The 23,088-nt window shown below is 38.5% G+C and overlaps 1 pseudogene; it reads right to left on the bottom strand.

Annotated features, from left to right (window-relative positions):
• Positions 1–756: 756 nt before the first annotated feature.
• LOC116545869 lies at positions 757–1,670 on the bottom strand (annotated as a pseudogene).
• Positions 1,671–23,088: the final 21,418 nt, after the last annotated feature.

Below are 23,088 nucleotides of genomic sequence, written 5' to 3'. Positions count from 1 at the left end.
ACCTTTTAACACAGGAAGTCACTAAGCCAGCACACTGATCTATCCATATAGTTTTCTCCACTTCTTTCTTTGGCTAGATTTGCATTTTTCATCACTGGTAGCAATTCAGCAGGAAAAGAGCTCAGGTTCCATGGAGCAGAACATAGATGGAGAAATGAAAGCTCCTGGATTCAAATCTCAGTCTTAGGCTTGGCATGTTCTTCAGTAGACATGAGACAGAATGAAATTGGATGTGAGTCGCCTGGATTCTAGTGTTCAGTTTGTAAATAATTTTCTCCATCTAGTTTTTAGATTCTTCATTTGAGTAATAAAAACATTGGACCACATCATAGCTATGTTACTACCTAGCTTGGAAAAACCTTCCATACAATTGACTTACCACAATGAATCACTCTTATCTATGTGAATATATAATGCAATGAGGCGTGCATTCATTTTCTATTGCTGCATAACTAATTACTATGAAACTGCAGATTATAACAATGTCCATTTCTTTTTTAATTTTAGATATTTTTGTTTCTCCTAATTTTTTATTTATCAGGAGTGACTGAAATAAAAAATATAACTGAGTCCCATCATCATCATGGAAATCGTTTTAAGACAAAAACCGGTCAGATGAATATTATTGCTTCCCATTTTCAACGATTAGTTTCCATTGATAAATTGACAGCCAGGAGTCTGTCAAGAATACTCAAGATATGTTGTATAATAAATACAACATGCCTGTTCACAGGGGTAAATATCCTAGGAAATAACTTACGTGTACTTCTTGATTTCGTCATACAAAACAAGCACAAAAGCACCACTCATGCCTCTGAGAATATTGGATCATGCATCCTTGAAAAATGCTTTGCCTCCTTCATCATGAGCAATCATCCTCCAGCAGTCAAGCGTGCCTGCGTATATGATGTCAGTTCCTTTGCACCCTGACTGCATCATCATGCTGCTGCGAAAGGTGTCAAATGGTTAGGAAGTCAACCCTGCAACAGCAGTGACAGTCTGTGTGATCATCCAATTGATGATGGTGTGAGCGTTCTTGGGATCCAGAAGCATTCCCTTTGCAGTGTCATAGATATACAAGTAGTTAGCTCGGCAGATGATAATACCTTGTATAGACAGTTAAAGCCTTGATAGAGGCCCTTAATCCCAACAGATTTGTAGATCTTAACCAGGCAGTCAGGAGGCCTTGGAATTCCCTTTCAGCTCCAGCTTTATCCACATCAGCTGCTTGACAGATACAGGCAAAATCAAAAGGGTACACAACACACAAGGATGTGGCCCCAGCGGCACCACCTGATGCCAGACTCCCTGCAAAGTAGCGCCAAAACTGGTTCCTCTTGTCCACACCACCCAGGAAGATCTGTTTATATTTGCCTTTGAAGGCAAAGTTAAGAGCCTGGGTGGGGAAGTATCTGATGACATTGGCCAGGTTACCACTCCAGAAGGACAGGACTCCCTGCTTCTTGGGAATATGGACCACACAGTCTATAATGCCCTTATATTGCTTATCTACGGTGATCTGCTTGCTGGCATGCTGCATCCGCAGCAGCAGTTTGACCCACCCGATGGGCACTACCTCCACCTTGGAGATGGCTGTGGCCACTCCACCTGCCAGGAAGTCCTTGGCAAAGGACACAGTGGCATCTGTCATGTTGAAAGGAAAGAGGAAGCAGGCTGCTTCAGGACAGGACTGGAAAGGGAACAAGCTTTGACTCCAGGGCTGCCCATTTCTCATCTCACAGTTCTATGAGTCAGAATTCTGAGCAGTACTCAACTGGTTTCTCTGCTCAGTGTCTCAGAAAACAAAGACTACATTCTTCTCTGGGGGTTGAGGGTCCTCTTCCCGACTCCCTGGTTGCTGGCAAAATGGAGTTCTTTATGATTGTAGGAGTGTGATTTTCACCTTTTTACCACGTATTAACTGGGGGCCATTCTCAGATTTTGAAACCTACCTGCTATTCTCGGCCACATTGCCCTCTCTACAGTGTGGCAGTGTGCTCCTTTAAGGTAAGGGGGAGAATTTCTCTCACTTTGCATAACTCTGACCTCTTTTAAAGACTCAGCTGATTAAGTCAAATCTCCTAAGAATAATCTCTCTTTTGATTATGTCAAAGTCAATTGATTAGGAATTTTAATTAATTACATCTGCAAAATCCTTTCTGCTGTATAACGTATCATCATAGGAGAGACGTCCTATCATATTCACAAGTCCTGATTACAACCGTGGAACACGGACAGGATTATACAGATGTGTACACCAGGGTATTGACAATCTTGGGGAACATATTAGAATTCTGCCTGCCAAAGACTGTCTGAAGAAGTGAAACCTAATGCCTCATTCAGTAACAGAAACTGCCAATAGAAGTCATCAGCAGGCTGCATTGAAAAAGATCTACCATGTATTTGTGTCTTCACTGCCTGGCAAATTTGCATAAGAGCCCAGTTAACTTGAGAAAAAAAATACAAATACTTAAAAGCTTTTCTGTCAAAAAATGTATGTTTTGAGAAACTCTGGTATTAAACTCAGAATGCTTTCGTTTGAATCCAGGGATCACAATCTCACAACCTTGTGCACCTAACAACTGCATGACCTTTGCAAGTTATTTAAAGTTTCCAGGCCTATATCCTCATCTCTCGTAGGGGATTTACCTTATAGGGTGCTTTGAAAATTGAGCTATTGAATACATGTAAAGTATTTAAAAGAATGGCAAACATAATAACTAACACAGAAAGTTTCACTTTTTATTTTATTTAAAATAATCATATGTTCTAACTAGCACTGTCATAAGAACTCTGAGCTAGGCACTATTATATTATCCCCATTTCATAGATGAGGAAACTAAGGCACAAAGAATTTAAGTAATTTGTCCAGAGCCACAGTGCTGATAGGCATGGACTTAGAATTTGAATCCAGGCAGTCTGGCCATTAATGGACTTTGCTAGCAGAAAAGACACTGGATGTTCTTAGGACAAACTCATCATCCAAGAAGGAAAACACTAAACACTCTGCTTTCAATTGCTGGGAATTGGTCAGGAGCTGGTTCTAGCTCAGCTTATGAATGAAACAAAATGCCCTTCCCAGATAGTCATCCTCTGTTGAACAGTATGCTTTAGCGTAAAATAAACTCCAAGAGCAGAGAATGATTGTCCTGTTTATGAATGGTTCTCAACAGCTGAAACAGATTTACTTATGGTTGGTGCTCGCAATAGACTAAACCTTTTTCTACTCCCAAAGTACTTAACCCTCAATGGTATTAGAAGGTAAGGCCTTTGGCAGATTATGAAGTCATGGTGGTGGATCTTAAATTGTGAACATTGGGAGGACCATGGAACAACCTTGGCTGAGTAAAAGAGTGCTGAAAAAATGGACTATTTTCTTTCAAGAAATTCAGGATTTCTTGTAGAGCAGAAATTACAGAAATATACATGAGATGTTCTGACTCAAGATGGCTATTGAACTTAACTCTGAGGAGAACAGGCTTTCTTTCCTCTCCCACTAAGCCTTGAGATACCACCACCAGGCCCCATTGCAACAGTAGAGACATATGGCACTAGGTTATATCAATTTTCAGTAGCTTCATCATAGCAAAGCAAGACATGGCAGTAGCAAATGGGGCCTTCTAATGGACTCATGTTACCCGGTTTTCCTGCAGTAAAGGCATTTTAAAGCAGGCAGCCTCTTTAATCTAAGAAATTAGATTACAGAAAGACCTAAGACCTAAGAAAGTTCGGGGGAGGAAGGAAAGTCTGTGAAGAAATATTTCTCACTTTTCTAGTCATGTGGAGAAGGGATTGTTATCTTTAGAAATACATCTTTCATACAAACATGAAATTTGACTATTTACCCAGATCTTCTTGTAAGGGTCATAGTCATTGATGTTTGAGTCTGATGCCAAGTCAGCACATGTTGCTCTTATTTCAAAAGAAATTGAAATGATAGTGCTGTCCACTGAGTCAAATCCATGAAATAATCAAGACAATCTCCTAGCTCTTGCATGCTCTCAGACCAAAATCTTTCATTTTGCAGAGATTTTATGCCTCAAAACACAAACAGGTTAATCAAATAGGAAGCTCTCACAGGAGTTAGTCTTTTTCTTAATCATGATTCAACACTCAGAAACAATTTATTTCACTGAAATAGTATTCCAAACATGTTCTGGAATATCACACTCACCAGGGCAGATAGATTTCATGTTATTGTCTTTTGCTAGTGGTAGAATTGTCAAATTTATTATCCTGCTGTTACAGACCTTCTAAAAAGCACAGCCGGGTGACCAAAAACAATGAAGTGCCCCAAATGAGTTTCATCTCAAGGCCTTAACTGATAGCATTCTCCTATTTCTTATTTTTCATGCCCAGTTTGTTGTGATACTACTGGGAACTTGTTAGCTCAGCAGCATTTATCATGATTCTGTTTTGTTGAACAAGTAGAATACAATCTTTTTTCCTCATTTAATCAATAAGTAGAAGAAGGAATTAGGTAGAGCAGGGAGGAATCATGCGCGATTAATGGCTTCTGACTTATGGTAAAACTCAGCTTGAATATTGCACTTACAGCCTCTTCTGAGACAGCCTATCCTGGGAGCAAAATATTCCCAAATAATTCAACTGCATTGCTTTTATACATCATGACTGCTATTTTGTCTCTTCAGTCAGAGAAAACATAAGAAGCATTGTAATCCATCAAGATCTGTGTTACTTAGAAGACAGATTTTTACAGACAGGACGAACACTAATTGAGGGAAGAGGATAGTGGAAAAGAAAGGAAATACTGGAGATCGATCTATCATCCCTCGATCTATCTTATCTATCATCTTTATCTATCTATCTATCAGCTGTCTATCTACTATCTTTCTATCCATCCATCCACCCATCTATCATCTATCTATATCTCTCTTTCTATCATCTATCTACTCAATTTATCTATTTACCTACTTACCTACTGATTAGATATTGAAGGTACATTTAACCTCCTTTACATAGTGAGGGAGGTCATAGGCTTATTTTACAAATAAGAAAAGGACTTCGAGTGTGGCAGAGATTCAGGAAGCTTGAATCATAGGCCTGAGGTCCCACGTCGGAAGGTGGTAAACTCAGTTTCTGACTAAAGACTGTGTAATTCAAAAGCCCAGTTTGTTATTGTTTTCTTCTTCTTTCTCCCAACAGGCCACTATTCTCTGTCTTTGAGTTTGGTTTTACAGAGATGAAATTTGCTATCATAGTTTAAGGTGAAGACTTTGGTGGGAATTTCCCCCAAAATAGAATAAAAGGATTTGGTTTGACTTCTACTTTTAAAACTCTTTCTATAGAAAAACATGATTTAAGGAGATGTGATTGGGAGAAGAAGGTTTAAGAGGAGGAAATACTTGCTGTTGATGGATCCAGAAGGCACTGGTCAATTTTCAATAGCCTCATCACAGCAAAAAATGAGTTTTAGGGTATGAGAAATACCAAATTGGCTTTTAAGAGTCCTAGGAAATATGAAGAGAAAATGATGTGTGTTCTGGTGATGCTGTGATATTGTGCTATAGCTGGCCTAGAGCCAGAAACTGAGCAACGCCATTTTATAAGACAAAGCTGTATTTCGAAAAAGTAAGTTGTAATGGCTGCCCCGTTCTTCTAGCAATAACTGCTTCTGTAAATAAAACTGCTAGTTTGCTCTGAAAATGCCCACTATGTAAAGCTGCTTACCTTTTCTTATCAGTACCAGAATAAGCAGCCCAAGCTAATGCCATCTTGGCCCCTGCGACTTGTAATAAGTAACTAAGATCTGTGACTTCCACCACTACCCAGACAATGTGTAAACTAACATTTATCTTGACTTCCGTAAACCACTTAAGTAACAATCGGAGTGACAAAAGTCCCCTGGCCCTTGGAATGTCCGGAGCTCCCCTCACCCTTGTCTCCACCCAGGAGGTGATTTACAGAATCCACTAGCCCTCGGAATGTCTGAAGCCCTTCATCCCCATCCCTGCTCCTGACCCTCTGGGTCCTAAAACCAGGATGTGGTTTTTTAGCTTAAAAACCCTGCTCTACCTGAGTTCGATGCCACAGGTTGGAGAGAGGTGAATCCTCTGTGGTGACCGGCAATAATAAAGACCCTGCAATTTGGCATACTTTTGTCTTGGTGTTAATTTAATTTCGAATTTCAATACTTCAATGCTCATAGTAACACACACCTTGTGGCTACTTCTTGTCTGTCCTGAAATAGTCTCCAGACTTGGATGAGGATATGGCCAGGGCTGGTGTGACAAATTAGTGCAAGCTCAGTGGCCTGAACAACGGCAACTATATTACTCACATTTCTGCAGGCTAAAGTTTGGAATCATGGCATCCTCAGAGTTGTTTTGTTCTGAGGGCTGTGAGGAAAGGATCTGTTCCAGGCCTCTCTCCTTGGCTTGTAGGTGGCTGTCTTCTCTCTAAGTCACTTCATATCATCTGTAATCTATGTGTCTCTCTCTGTTCAAACTAATCCTTTTTATAAGGACACCAGTCATAGTGGATTAGTTCATTTTAACTTGATTACTCCTGCAAATACCCTGTTTCCAAATAAGCTCCCATTCTAAGGGGCTGTATGTTAGGATTTCAACTTATGAATCTTGAGCGGAAGCACAAAATTCAGCCTGTCATAGAGGTGAAGTGATGTATAGGAGAGAGCATGGACACAGGTTTAAGTTAGGGAAAATGCTGCCTAGCTCCTTGAGCAAAATTAATTTCTCTGAATTTTAATGTTCCTATTTACAAAATAGTCATAATAACACTAGAATAGTGGGGTTGTTTTAGAGATTAAATGAGATACTGCATGTAGAAAACGTTCATTGTATCTGGGACATGGTTGGTACTCACTTTAAAAAAAAAGTTAGATTTTCATGTTTAACTTATATAATCACTAATAATGGAACATAAATTCAGGGAAAAGAAGTAGATGGAGTAGAAAAAATGTTGTGAGGACATTGTGTGGCTCTTCCAAATGTGGCCTCCTTCGTGTAGGAACAACTATATTCTCCCAGGTGTGATTTTTCTGGTTCTTGGAAGGCCCCTAACATACAATACCAAGGTGTCTGAAAAATCTACCATCAAATTTATTTCTGCACTTGAAGGCTTTAGGAGATAGACGTCAGGGAGGAAGAGATAGTGAGGAAACCAAGAGCGTCTAGATGAACCCGCACCAAGCCAAATTTTACCTGCATCACTATTTGCTAACACCAGCTCTGCTCCAAAAATCTCCAAATGAAACATATTGGAATTTGGTGGGTTGCTAATCTTAGAGATGAACTAGCCTTGATTACATTTTGAGGGAAAGCCAATCTGGGAAAATGAGTCAGAAAGAGCTATTGCTCTAAGGGGCCTGAGCCAAGGCTTCCTTTTCACTGTTACCTACTATTTTCCCTCTGGCAATCATTTCCAAAGTAGAATTTTACATTCAAATGCTTTTCTTTCTTCCACTCTCTTTGGAACAATAATATATGAAATCATTCCAGGAGGGAGAGCACCTTCTGTGAGGAGACTAACCTGACATGTGATAGAAGGAAATGGAAAATAATAGAATGACATTAGAATGGACCATTTCTGGAAATGAGAGAGGTTTGGTATTGCACTTAGGAATGGGTATTTAGGAACTTCTGAATGTACTGCCCAAGCAATGATTCACTCCACTTGGCATGGACACCTGGACATTTCAGATCAGATATCATTATGATAAAGTATAATTTTCCTAGGCTGCGGGTTGTGCTCTGACTCAGCTGAAAACCCACCACATTTCCCTCACTTGGGTCATGACTAACCACACACACACACATACCAGTGAGCGTTATTATGCTGTCCCACCAAAGAAGAAATTTAGGTTGTTATTATCACAAAGGGTACATTTGGATTGATACATTTACCAAAGAAAACAAACAAAAGCCCACTGTTACACCATCAGGAAGAAAAACTGGTTAAGTATTGCATATTAAATTGGTTCTTTAGGTATTTTACCAGGTACCTACTCTCTGAAGGTTGTTTGGAGCCAGTATCAAAACATTTGAAAATAAGTCACTTGAATTGAGTCTATAGTAAAGTTTCCCATAAAACAGAAGAACATGGCCAGAAAGTTTTATTGTTCTGACCGACCTAACCTGAAGAAATAGGTTTGTGTTCTCTACTAGACATGAGCATATGTTATGAAGGGATAATATATTTCAGATTTGTTAATGCTACCCTTGGCATCGAAGAGCTTTAAAAGCAGCTACTTAAAGGCAAAAAATTTATTACTTAAAAAATGAATCAGTTAAAGTCAAATAACCAGTCTTCAATTTGTCATTATCCAAAATATGAACACTCAAAGTTAATTGAGTCATTCATTGAGATATTCATAATCATTGTAGATATAAGAAATTAATAACTTATCTGATAATATTTGGTTTAGTTATTTACCTCAATTTTTATATTTCCCAAAGCCTAATATAGTGGGTTATAGAGAGAAACTGTATAACTCTTTATGGAATGAATGGGCGGATGAATAAAAGGAAGAAAAATATATTATTTTGAAAAGAAATCAGTGATATGAGTCTATTGGCCTTGGAGAAAGATAAGATTTCTATTAGAAAGGATAAATCCTCTTCTACTAAGACAAACACAATATTGGCGGTTTTTGATATTAGAAAGTATTATTCCTCGAGTCCACCAAGATGGCAGAATAGGAATAGCTCCGGAGTGCAGTCCCCAGTGAGAGCAACACAGAAGGCAAATGATCTTTGCATTTCCAACCAAGGTACCAGGTTTATCTCAATGAGACTGGTTGGAGAGTAGGTGTAGCCCAAGGAAGGCAAACCGAGGCAGGGTGGGGTGCTGCCTTGCCTGGGAAGTGCAACTAGCCAGAGGATGCCTCTCCCACCCAACAGAGGACATTGAGGACTTTTCCCACCACCCTGGTACTCTGTTTCAGATCCTGTGCTTCTCCTATGGTTTTTACAGCCCACAGACCAGGAGATTTCCACAGGGCTGTTCAGAGCCATGGGTTTCCATCACAGATCTGAGCCACCATTTCAGCCGGCATCATGGGTTTGGGGCACAAATCTGAGTGGCCGTTTTGGCTGGTGCCTGTAACGCCTGTGAGACAGATACTCCTGCTCCTCTGAAATAAGGGGAACTGAAGATAGGGAGCCAAGTGATCTGACTTGGTGGCTCCCACCCCAACAAAGACCAGCAAACTGAAAGCTGCTGGCTTGAGAGTTTCACAGCCATCACAGCAGCTTGAGCTCAACCCAAGATGGTGGAGCTCAGTCAGGGGAAGTGTATTCCCCACTGCTGAGGCAGTTCTAACTTTACCTGTATAAACAACAGCACGAGGACATTTACACAGAACCCGTAGAAGCTCTGCAGCACCTCTACAGAAAGACTGTGACTAGACTACTTCCTTGTTGGGCAGGGCGTCTCTGAAAAAAGGAAGCAGCAGGTCAGGGACTTATAAATAAAACCCACCTTCCTGGGACAGAGCACCTGGGGAAAGGGGGAGTTGTGAGTTCTGCTGCAACAGACAAATGTTTCTGCCTAGAAGCCATAAAGGGAGCAACAGAGCTCCCAGCATAGCACTTGAGCTCTGATAAGGGACAGACTGCCTCCTCAAGCAGACCCCTGACCCCTGTAAATCCAAAATGATACCTCATACAGGAGAGCTCTGGCTGATATCTGGCATGTACCCTTCTGGGATGAAGCTACCAGAGGAAAGAATAGGCAGCAATCCTTGCTGTTCTGCAACCCCCACAGGTGATTCCTAGGCAAGCAGGGTTTGGAGTGGGCCTCCAGCAGTCCTGCAGCAGAGGGGCCTGACTGTTAGAAGGAAAATTAAAAAATGGAAACAAATAGCTTCAACATCAATGGAAAGGATGTTCACTCTGTGCTCCCATCCAAAAGTCACCAACTTCAAAGACCAAAGGTAGACAAATCCATGAAGATTGGAAGAAACCAGTGTAAAAAGGCTGAAATCACCAAAAACCAGAATACTTCTGCTCCTTCAAGGGATCACAACTCCTCACCAGCAAGAGAACAAAACTGGATGGAGAATGAGTTTGACAAATTGACAGAAGTGGGCTTCAGAAGGTGAGTATTAACAAACTTCTCTGAGCTAAAGGAACATGTAAATGCAAAGAAACCCAATGCAGAGAAACTAAAACCTTGAAAAAAGGTTAGATGAAATGCTAACTAGAATAACCAGCTTAAAGAAGAACATAAATGACTTGATGGAACTGAAAAACACAGCACGAGAACTTCGCACAGCATACACAAGTTGCAATAGCCAAATTGATCAAGCAGAAGAAAGTATGTCAGAGGTTGAATATCAACTCAATGAAATAAAATGAGAAGGCAAGATTAGAGAAAAAAGAGTGTAAAGAAATAAACAAAGCCTCCAAGAAATATGGGACTATGTGAAAAGACCTAATCTACGTTTGATAGGTGTACCTGAATGTGAAAGAAAGAATGAATCCAAGCTGGAAAATACTACTGAGGATACTATGCAGGGAAACTTTCCCAATCTAGCAAGGCAGAACAATATTCAACTCCAGGTAATACAGAGAACACCACAAAGATATTCCTCAAGAAGAACAACCCCAAGACACATAATCATCAGATTCACCAGGGTTGAAATGAAGGAGAAAATGCTAAGGGCAGCAAGAGAGAAAGGTCAGGTTACCCACAAAGAGAAGCCTATCAGACTCACAACAGATATCTCAGCAGAAACCCTACAAGCCAGAAGAGAGTGGGGGCCAATATTCAATATCCTTAAAGAAAAGAATTTTCAACCCAGAATTTCATATCCAGCCAAACTAAACTTCATAAGTGAAGGAAAAATAAAATCTTTCATGAACAAGCAAGTACTCAGAGATTTCATCACCACCAGGCCTGCTTTACAAGAGCTTCTGAAAGAAATACTACACATAGAAAGGAACAAAGAGTATCAGCCATTCCAAAAATATACCAAAAGGTAAAGAGCATCAACATAATGAAGAATCTATGTCAAATAATGGGCAAAACAGCCAGCTAGCATTAAATGGCAGTATTAAACTCACACATATCAATATTAATCCTAAATTTAAATTGACTAAATGCCCCAATTAAAAGACACAGACAGGCAAATTGGATAAAAAGTCAAAACCCATCAGTATGCTGCATCCAGACCCATCTCACATGCAAGGATACACAAAGACTCAAAACAAAGGGATGGAGGAAGATTCACCAACCAAATGGAGAGCAAATAATAATAATAATAATAACAATAATAATAATGAAAAGCAGGAGTTGCAATTCTTGCCTCTGATAAAATAGACTTTAAAGCAACAAAGATCAAAAGAGGCAAAGAAGGGCATTACTTAATGGTAAAAGGATCAATGCAACAACAAGAGCTAACGATCCTAAATCTATATGCACCCAATACAGGAGCACCCAGATATATAAGGCAAGTTCTTAATGACTTATAAAGAGACTTAGACTGCCACACAATAACAGTGGGAGACTTTAACATCACATTGTCAATATTAGAAAGATCAACGAGACAGAAAATTAACAAGAATATCCAGGACTTGAACTCAGACCTGGAACAAGTAAACTTAATAAACATTTACAGAACTCTCCACCCTAAATCCACAAAACATACATTCTTCTCAGGACCAAATCACAGCTACTCTAAAAGTGACTACATAATTGGAAGTAAATCATTCCTCAGTAATTGCATAGCATTTCACAGGTTTAAGTGAAATATTGGTTGGCTGCTTGTTTGTTATTTTTCTCCCTTATTTTTTCCTGTCTCCATTGTTAAGCACAATTATTGGCATAAAAGAGGCTTTTATTACCCATTTTTAGGCTGCATTCTAGCCAGGGCAATAGAGCAAGACTCCCGTTTTCTTTCCCTATTTCTTTTCCTCTTTTTTTCTCTCTTTCATTCTTTTTCTTCTTTCTTTCTCTTTTTCTTTCTTTCTCTTTCTCTCTCTCTCTCTCTCTCTCTCTCTCTCTCTCTCTCTCTCTCTCTCTCTCTCTCTTTCTTTCCCTTAAAAAGAAAAGCAATATTAACCTTAAATGTAAATGGGCTAAATGCCCCAATCAAAAGACACAGACTGGCAAGTTGGATAAAAAGTCAAGACCTATTGGTGTGCTGTACTCAGGAGACCCATCTCATGTGCAAATTCACACATGGACTCAAAATAAAGGGATGGAGAAAGATTTACCAAGCAAATGGAGAGTGAAAAAAAAAGCAGGAGCTGCAATCTTAGTCTCTGACAAAACAGACTTTAACTAAGGTTAAAAGAGACAAAGATGGGCATTACATAATGGTAAAATAATCAATGCAACAAGAAGAGCTAACTATCCTAAATAGCTATGCACCCAATACAGGAGCACCCAGATACATAAAGCAAGTTCTTAGCAACCTACAAAGAGACTTAGACTCCCACACAATAATAGTGGGAGACTTTAACACTCCACTGTCAATATTAGACAGATCAACGAGACAGAAAATTAACAAAGATATTCAGGGCTTGAATGTAAATCTGGACCAAGCAAACCTAATAGACATCTACAGAACTCTCAACCCCAAATCCACAGAATATACATTCTTCTCAGTACCACATCACACTTACTCTAAAATTGACTACATAATTGGAAATAAATTATTCCTCAGCAAATGCAAAAGAATGGAAATCATAACAACCAGTTTTTCAGACCACAATGCAATCAAATTAGAACTCAGGATTAAGTAACTCACTCAAAATTGCACAACAACATGGAAACTGACAACCTGCTCCTGAAGGACTATTGGATAAATAACGAAATGAAGGCAGAAATAAAGATGTTCTTTGAAGCTAATGAGAATGAAGACACAATGTACCAGAATCTCTGAAACACATTTAAAGAAGTATCTAGAGGGAAATTTATAACACTATGCCCACATGAGAAGTGAGGAAAGATCTAAATCAACATCCTATCATCACAATTTAAAAACCTAGAGAAGCAAGATAAAATTCTAAATATAACATAAGACAAGGAACAACTAAGATCAGAGCAGAACTGAAGGAGATAAAGACACAAAAAACCCTTCAAGAAATCAACAAATCCAGGAGCTGGTTTTTTTGAAAAGATCAACAAAATAGATAGACCACTAGCCAGACTAATAAAAGAGAAAATAAAGAATAATCAAATAGATGCAATAAAAAACAATAAAGGGGATATCACCACCGATTCCACAGAAATACAAACTACCATCAGAGATTACTATAAACGCCTCTATGCACATAAACCAGTACATCTAGAAGAAATGAATAAATTCCTGGACACTTACACCCTCCCAAGACTAAACCAGGAAGAAGTTGAATCCCTGAATAGACCAATAAAAAGGTCTGAAGTTTAGGCAACAATTAATAGCCTACCAACCAAAAAAGTGCAGGTTCAGAACGGTTCACATCTGAATTCTACCAGACATACAAAAAGGAGCTGGTACCAATCCTTCTGAAACTATTTCAAACAATACCAAAAGAGAGAATACTCTGTAACTCATTTTATAAGACCAACATCATCCTGATACCAAAACTTGGCAGAGACACAACTGAAAAAGAATATTTCAGGCCGATATTCATGATGAACATCGATGCTAGAATCTTTAATAAAATACTGTCAAACTGAATGCAATAGCACATCAAAAAGCTTATCCATCACAATCAAGTAGGCTTCATCCCGGGGATGCAAGGCTAGTTCAACATACACAAATCTATAAACATAATCCATCATATAAACAGAACCAATGACAAAAACCACATGATTATCAAAATACATGCAGAAAAGGCCTTTAACAAAATTCAGCAGCACTTTACACTAAAAACTCTCAATAAACTAAGTATTGTTGGAACATATCTCAAAATAATAAAAGCTATTTATGACAAATCCAAAGCCAGTATCATACTGAATGGGCAAAAACTGGAAGCATTCCCTTTGCAAAGTGGCACTAGACAAGGGTGCCCTCTCTTACCATTCATATTCAATATATTATTGGAAGTTTTAGCCACAGCAATCAGGCAAGAAAAAGAAATAAAGGGCATTCAACTAGAAAAGAGGAAGTCAAACTGTCTCTATTTGCAGATGACATGATTGTATATTTAGAAGGCCCCATGATCTCAGCTCAAAAACTCCTTAAGATGATAAGCAACTTCAGCAAAGTCTCAGGATACAAAATCAATGTTCAAGAATCACAACCATTCCTATACATCAATAACAGACAAACCAAGAGCCAAATCATGAGCAAACTCCCCTTCATAATTGCCACAAAGAGAATAAAATACCTAGGAATACAACTAACAAAGGATGTAAAAGACGTCATCAAGGAGAACTACAAATCCCTGCTCAAATAAGACAGGACACAAACAGATGGAAAAATATTCCATACTCGTGGTTAGGAAGAATCGGTATCTTGAAAATGGCCATACTGCCCAAAGTAATTTATAGATTCAATGCTATCGCCATCAGGCTACCATTGACCTTCTTCTTAGAACTGGAAAAAACACCTTAAACTTTATATGGAACCAAAAGAGAACCTGCATAGCCAAGATGATCCTAAGCAAAAAGAACAAAGCTAGAAGCATCACGCTACCTGACTTCAAACTATACTACAGGGCTATAGTAATCAAAACAGCATGGTACTGGTACCAAAACAGATATATAGACAAATAGAACAGAACAGAGGCCTCGGACGTAACACCACACATCTACAACCATCTGATCTTTGACAAACCTGACAAAAACAAGCAATGGGGAAAGGATTTCCTATTTAATAAACAGTGTTGGGAAAACTGGCTAGCCATGTGCAGAAAGATGAAACTGGACCCCTTCCTTACACTTTTTACAAAAATTAACTCCAGATAGATTAAAGATTTAAATATAAGACCTAACACCATAAAAACTCTAGAAGAAAACCTAGGCAATACCATTCAGGACATAGGCACAGGCAAGGACTTCATGACTAAAACACCAAGAGCAAGGCAACAAAAGCCAAAATAGACAAATGGGATCTAATTAAACTTAAGTTCTTCTGCACAGCAAAAGAAACAAGCATTAGAGTGAACTGACAGCTAACAGAATGGGAAAAATATTTTGCAAGCTACCCATCTGACAAAAGGCTAATATCCAGAATCTACAAAGAACTAAAACAGATTTACAAGAAAAAATGACTCAATCACAAAGCGGGCAAAGGATATGAACAGACATTTTTCAAAAGAAGACATTTATGTGGCCAAGAAACATAAAAAAAATGTTGATCATCACTGGTCGTTAGAGAAATACAAATCAAAACCACATTGAGATACCATCTCACACCAGTTGGAATGGCAATCATTAAAAAATCTGGAGACAACAGATGCTGGAGAGGATGCAGAGAAATAGGAACACTTTTACACTGTTTTTGGGAGTGTAAATTAGTTCAACCATGGTGGAAGATGGTGTGGCAATTCCTCAAGAATCTAGAAGTAGAAATACCACTTGACCCAGCAATCCCATTACTGGGTATATACCCAAAGAATTATAAATTGTTCTTTTAGAAAGACACATGCACATGTATGTTCATTGTGGCACTGTTTACAATAGCAAAGACTTGGAACCAACCCAAATGCCCATCAATGATAGACTGGATAAAAAAAAATGTGGCACATATACACCATGGAATACTGTGCGGCCCTAAAACATGATGAGTTCATGTTCTTTGCAGAGACATAATAAATCTGGAAACCACCATTCTCAGCAAACTGACACAAGAACAGAAAACCAAAGACCACATGTTTTCACTCATAGGTGGGTGTTGAACAATGAGAACACATGACACAAGTAGGGGAACATGACACACTGGAGTCTGTTAGGGGGTGGGCAGCTAGAGGAGGGATAGTGGGGAGGTGGGAAGATTGGGGAGGGATAACATTGGGAGACATACCTGAAGTGGGTGATGGGGGAATGGAGGCAGCAAACCACCATGGCATGTGTATACCTATGTAACAATCCTATAAGATCTGCACATGTACCTCAGAACTTAATGTATAATAAAAAAAAAAGGGTTGTCCTTCCCCTTGGTGATGGTCTGAAAGTTATAGTCAAGTCTCCAGAAATTTGATGTTATTCACAACAGCTCTGTAGATGGTGGAAGTGGGGAGAATGAGAATCTTGAAAGGGGTAGGAAGAGGAAATATGTGGGAATTAGGAAAGGAGTTCAAAACACTTGGAAAGAAATAGGAATGTGCAGAAGTGCCTGGCCAACAAAAATTTTCTCCATGATAGGAATAGATAAAAAGCTTTAGGGGAGCAAACTCTAATATTCAAACTTGTTTCTTTTGTCATTTTTCCTTGCTTTAACTTATTTGTGTTATTATCAACTTTAATCAAATGATTGATACATGAAGATGCACTGTGATATGGTTTGGCTGTGTCCCACCCAAATCTCATTTTGAATTGTGAATCCCACAATTTCCATCTGTTATGGGAGGAACCTGGTGGGAAGTGACTGAATTATTTGGGAGGGTCTTTCCTGTGCTGTTCTTGTGTTAGTGAATAAGTCTGAAGAGATCTAATGGTTGTAAAAACGGGAGTTCCCCTGCACAAGCTCTCTTTTTCCTGCCACTATCCATGTGAGATGTGACTTGCTCCATCTTGCCTTGCCCTATGTTTATGAGGCCTTCCCAGCCATGTGGAACTGAAAGCCCATTTAATCTCTTTGTTCTGGAAATTGCCCAGTCTCAGGTATGTCTTTATCAGCAGCATGAAAACAGATGAATACACACTGTAATTGTGTTTTCTTTGGGAGAATAAAGGAATCCAGGCATTTTGCAGTGGAGCCAAAGTGATAGAATAATGGTGAAAATGAAAATGACAAAAACTGAAGAGGAGGTGGCACAAGCAGGTATTCAGAAACTAATGGAAACATGAAATTTGAGCAATAGAAACCCAGAGAAACCCAAGTCCATGTTGAAACTTGGCAATTTAATGCAGGCTGTCCTAGGGATAGCGAGGAGGTACTCCCACATGCTTTTCCCACCATAAATATTCACCTATGTCTGTACTTTGTCTTCATCAACTAATTTAATCATTCCTGCTTAGGAAGGTCTAATGAAAAGTATCCAATCAAAACAGTTGATCACTGCCAAGGATTCCAACCATCTGGCAGCAAAATTTATTTTCATTTAATTAACTAGCAGCTGATGGATATATTTTGTTATAGTTGCCCAGAAGTAGGAGTTCTAAAAGTCTTGATAATCTGATTAATTTTGGCTAAGGCATGTCTTCTATCTTATTTGGATATGCAATTATTGGATAACCCTACATTTTCTTTAACACTGAGATTTCGTAATCTTATAATCTATTTAACAGATTCTCATTTTCTTTTGGTCACTGTTTTATGCTGAAAGTATTCAAGTGCTTAAGTCTATATCTCAAGCCTATGTCTACTTATAAAGAAGGCAATTTATAGTATTCTATATGGACTATTTGCCTCTGGCTGAAGTTAGAGAAAGATAACAGAGGTGGAATTGTGTGTATATTAACTGTACATGTGTGTATGGGATCTATGAAGTTTTTCAGTTTTATTATAAAAGTAAAGAATGCTTAAGTTGGTCACCAGGCTCTGTAATGGATCCAGGTTTCATTTTTCTGTTTTGCATGAGTCTAGTACAGAGTATATGCTCATTTGTTTGCTAATATAAATAAAAGGGGCAGAATTTTCAAGATATATGAGATCACCGTCTGTCTTTTTTTTTTTTTTCATAGAACATTGCTTATTTACCATTATAATTTGAGTTCAGTATTCAGGCTGACACTTATTGATACCTATAAATTCTATAGGACACTTTTATTTATTTGACTGCCCTTTCAGTGTCATTTCACAGAAAGCAATGCCCTGGTTCACCAGAGCATCCTACTCACTAAAGAGAGTGGACCAGAGAGTGGACCAGGCCTTATTTTTTCTATGAAGTTTGTTTCTACCCCTTGATAATCCTAGATTTTTGTTCTAATTCATCTTTCTAGTGGAAAGAAGCACAGAAATTTTAACACTTTAAAAAAGTTTTCTTCTACAAATATGCTAAAAAAACACTTTCTTTACAGAATTTTAAGTAGTTTAGTTCCAATTAGGAATATTTTATTAAATGGGATGGAACTCAAACAGCTGTTCTTACCTCTAATTTGGTGAGACCGTGATGCTCCTAATATGTAGGACTTTGTAATAACCTCTTTCTTTTGGATACAATTACCCTCTTGTCTTACCATAAAGCCATTTCTAAAATCAAATGGGAGGGGAAGGTTTGGGGATTTGTCCCCAAAAATGTAAAATCAGATTTTTTAAACTATATTCTCTGCACATTTTCAAGACAATCAGAAATCTTGGTTGGTTAGATTGCCATATGCAAATTTTCACAGTAATAGCCTATTGAGTTTCAAATGTAGTATTCACCATGGACACTTATAATTGCAGATGTTGTATTACATTATCAACTCCATACATGAGGGGAATAGAAAGATAATGGAAAGTAGACTCTAAGTGAATATTGGATGTTAATAGGAATTCCCACTCAAATTATCTTTTATTCAATTGTTCAGCATCAAACTGTAATACTAAGAGGCTCAAAAGCATACATGTGGGAAACAAGAGAGAAACAGGACCACGAGAATATCTCATCAACCAGGAGACCCTAAGAAAAAATTAAGGCACTTACTGGTTAAATCAGATGATTTTTAATTTCGTAAAATTCTGTGGGCAATTATATAACAAGTCTAATATTCTTTATTTCCCAGAAAGACTAGAAGAAAGACTGATGATGGTGTAATTTCTTTTGTATCAGACAGTGAGCCTGGGTATTTTAGTGATATAGCTACTTGCCAGTTTGTTGTTCTAATTACCAGAGTTTCCATGCCTCTAAATACCATCATTATATAATGCTAAAACAAAAGAAAATAGCAACAACAATAACAATGAAAAATTAGAAACAAAATACAAATTGATTCATATTTATGCTTCCAAAAAAGATGTTGCTTGGACTGGAAATGAATTTTGAATCCCTTAAGAATCAGTCAAGAGTTAAGAGGGAAAAAAATTGGATGAACATTTTAAGAATATTTTTAAAGATGAGGGTCTAGCTATGTTGACCAGGCTGGACTGGAACTCCTGGGCTCATGTGATCCTTCTGTCTCAGTCTCCTAAGTAGCTAAGACATCAGGTGCACACCACCACACCTAGATTATTTTGAAGAATTTGATTAATGACTAATCAATTATTATCCCTCCCTGTCAAAGGTGTCAATTATTTTTTAAAAGGAACACCAAGGATGCCCTCTCTCACCACTCCTATTCAATACAGTATTGGAAGTTCTAGCCAGAGCAATCAGGCAAGAAAAAGAAATAAAGGGTATACAAATAGGAAAAGAGAAAGTCAAATTGTCTCTATTTGCAGATGACATGATTGTATATCTAGAAGACCCCATCATCTCAGCCCAAAATCTCCTGAAACTGATTAGCAACTTCAGCAATGTCTGAGGATACAAAATCAATGTGTAGAAATCACAAGCATTCCTATACACCAATAACAGACTTAAAGACAGCCAAATCAAGAATGCCCTGCCATTCATAATTGCTACAAAGAGAATAAAATACCTTGGAATGCAGCTAACAAGGAACGTAAAGGACCTCTTCAAGGAGAACTACAAACCACTGCTCAACGAAATAAGAGAGGACACAAACAGATGGAGAAATATTCCATGTTCATGGTTAGGAAGAATTAATATCATGAAAATGGCCACACTGCCCAAAGTAATTTACAGATTCAACGCTATCCCCATCAAGCAACCAATGACCTTCTTCACAGAACTGGAAAAAAACACCTTAAACTTCATATAGAATCAAAAGAGAACCCGCATAGCCAAGTCAATTCTAAGCAAAAAGAACAAAGAAAGAGGCATCATACTACTGGACTTCAAACTATACTATAAGGCTACAGTAATCAAAACAGCATGGTACTGGTACCAAAACAGAGATATAGACCAATGGGACAGAACAGAGGCCTCGGAGGCAATGCGACATATCTACAACCATCTGATCTTTGACAAACCAGACAAAAACAAGCAATGCGGAAAGGATTCCCTGTTTAATAAATGGTGTTGGGAAAACTGGCTAACCATGTGCAGAAAGCAGAAACTGGACCCCTTCCTGACACCTTACACTAAAATTAACTCCAGATGGATTAAAGACTTAAACATAACACCTAATATCATAAAAACCCTAGAAGAAAATCTAGGCAAAACCATTCAGGACATAGGCGTACGCAAGGACTTCATGACCAAAACACCAAAAGCATTGGCAACAAAAGCCAAAATAGACAAATCAGGCCTAATCAAACTCCACAGCTTCTGCACAGCAAAAAGAAACTGTCATTAGAGTGAATCGGCAACCAACAGAATGGTAAAATTTTTTTGCAGTTTACCCATCTGACAAAGGGCTGTTATCCAGAATTTACAAAGAACTAAAACAGATTTACAAGAAAAAAACAAACAAGCCCATTCAAAAATGGGCGAAGGATATGAACAGACACTTTACAAAAGAACACATACGTGAGGCCAACAAACATATGAAAAATGCTCATCATCACTGGTCATTAGAGAAATGCAAATCAAAACTACATTCAGGTACCATCTCATGCCAGTTAGAATGACAATCATTAAAAAATCTGGAGACAACAGATGCTGGGGAGGTTGTGGAGAAATAGGAACACTTTTGCACTGTTGGTGGGAGTGTAAATTAGTTCAACCATTATGGAAGACAGTGTGGCGATTCCTCAAGGACCTAGAAATAGAAATTCCATTTGACCCAGCAATCCTATTACTGGGTATATATCCAAAGGATTATAAATCATTCTACTATAAGAACACATGCACACAAATGTTCATTGCAGCACTGTTTACAATAGCAAAGACCTGGAACCAACCCAAATGCCCATCGATGATAGGCTGGACAGGGAAAATGTGGCACATATACACCATGGAATATTATGCAGCCATCAAAAACGATGAGTTCATGTCCTTTGTGGGGACATGGATGAACCTGGAAACCATCATTCTCAGCAAACTGACACCAGAGCAGAAAATCAAACACCGCATGTTCTCACTCAGAGGCAGGTATTGAACAGTGAGAACACATAGACACAGGGAGGGGAGCACTACACACTGGGGTCTGTTGGGGGGAAATAGGGGAGAGACGGGGGGGTGGGGAGTTGGGGAGAGATAGCATAGGGAGAAATGCCAGATATAGGTGAAGGGGAGGAAGGCAGCAAATCACACTGCCACATGTGTACCTATGCAACAATCTTGCATGTTTTTCACATGTACACCAAAACCTAAAATGCAATAAATAAATATAAATATAAATAAATAAAAGGAACACCTATGCAGGAGCATGTCTTTTGTCCATATTAGTAAAGGTTTAGAGCTAAACTCATTAAACTGATATACAAAAGTAAGTGCCACCCACATACGTGTGTGTCTATTTGTATATGTATGTGTATATGTATATAAATATGTATATATATAAAATTCCCTTTATTGCTGACATGGTTGGATTTTGTGTCCCTACCCAAATCTCATTTTTGATTGTAATCCCCGTAGTCCCCATTACCCTCATGTGTCAAGGGGAAGACCGCGTGGATGGAAATGAATCATGGGTATGGTTTCCTCCATGCTGTTTTCATGATAGTGAGAGAGTTCTCAAGAGATCTGAAGGTTTTATAAGGGGCTTTTACCCCTTTGCTCAGCAATTCTCCCTTCTAACACCTTATAAAAAAGGTGTCTTGCATCTTCTTCACCTTCTACAATGATTGTAAGATTCCTGAGGTCTCCCAGCCATGCTAAACTGTGAGTCTATTAAGCCTCTTTCCTTTGTAAATTACCCAGTGTTCAGCAGTTCTTTATAGTATAAAAATAAACTAATGCAAATACATTTTGTGTTGCTCTTATTTCTCTAGATAAAAATTTCCCATTGGTATTTGCTTCATAAAACTGGTTTATCTTCACAGCCTTGATAGCACCCAGATGACATCACGTCTGAAGGGAAGAATAATTACAATAAAATGGTCTTAGGGTTGATCAAGAATTCCCTGAGCCTCTGAAAGTATGGGTTACCCCATGCACAGATCCAATGGGGAACTTCCCATAACCACTTTAGTTTTCTGAACAATGTGTATTTTATTAAAACAAGGTGGTAAATAATAATTATATTCTAGTAAAGAAAATAATATAAAATACTAATTTAAAAGAGGAAAGAAGGTATATTCACATTAGTAATATCTCTAAGACTTTTTTCTGCTATTCATTTTCTTTATAACTAAAGTATTGTAAAAAATAATTCTCCTGTCTTTGTATCTTCTGAGTCAGACATCCTGATTTAAGGAGTCTCTGCAGCTGCTTGAAGCTCTGGTGGCACATGGCCTTGAGCACTTTCTCTGGCTTCTTGAGTTCTGGAAACACAGTCTTTTTCTAGGCTTTTGGCAATTCTGATGATGTCTGTGTCAAAGCCCCCAGCTCCCATCCTGTCCCTGTAGGCACTGGATTTCAGTAAGTGCTGACTTTCATCTCAAGTAATATGACCTTGCATGTCTGTCTTTCCAACAGTACTATCTTTTGATCATGTTATCCTCAAACTCAAAACAGATATGGAAAAATCCATGAGAAATAGCCTCTTATCTAAGTGAATCTGATTTAAGCTCATACTTTTCTTTATGTGACCCAGTAACTCAGATACCACTCTTGTTCTCACTGATCCGGTTTGACTCTGTGTCCCTAGCCAAATCTCATCTTGAATTGTGATATGATTTGGCTGTGTCCTCACCCAAATTTCATCCCCAATTGTAATAATTCCCATGTGTCAAGGGTGGAGCCAGGTGGAGAAAATTGAATCATGGGGACAGTTTCCCTCATACTGTCCTTGTGATAGTAAGTCTCACGAGATCTGAAGGTTTATAAATGGGAGTTCCCCTGCACAAGCTTTCTTGCATGCCATCATGTAAGAAATCCCTTTGCTCCTCATTTGCCTTCCGCCATGATTGGCTGTAAC

The sequence above is a fragment of the Sapajus apella genome, unplaced genomic scaffold (assembly GCF_009761245.1).
Source record: "Sapajus apella isolate SASKATOON/1434 unplaced genomic scaffold, GSC_monkey_1.0 scaffold5, whole genome shotgun sequence".
Taxonomy (NCBI): Eukaryota; Metazoa; Chordata; class Mammalia; order Primates; family Cebidae; genus Sapajus; species Sapajus apella.
The sequence above is the reverse complement of the archived record's forward strand: the minus strand, read 5'-3'. Positions and strand labels throughout refer to the sequence as shown.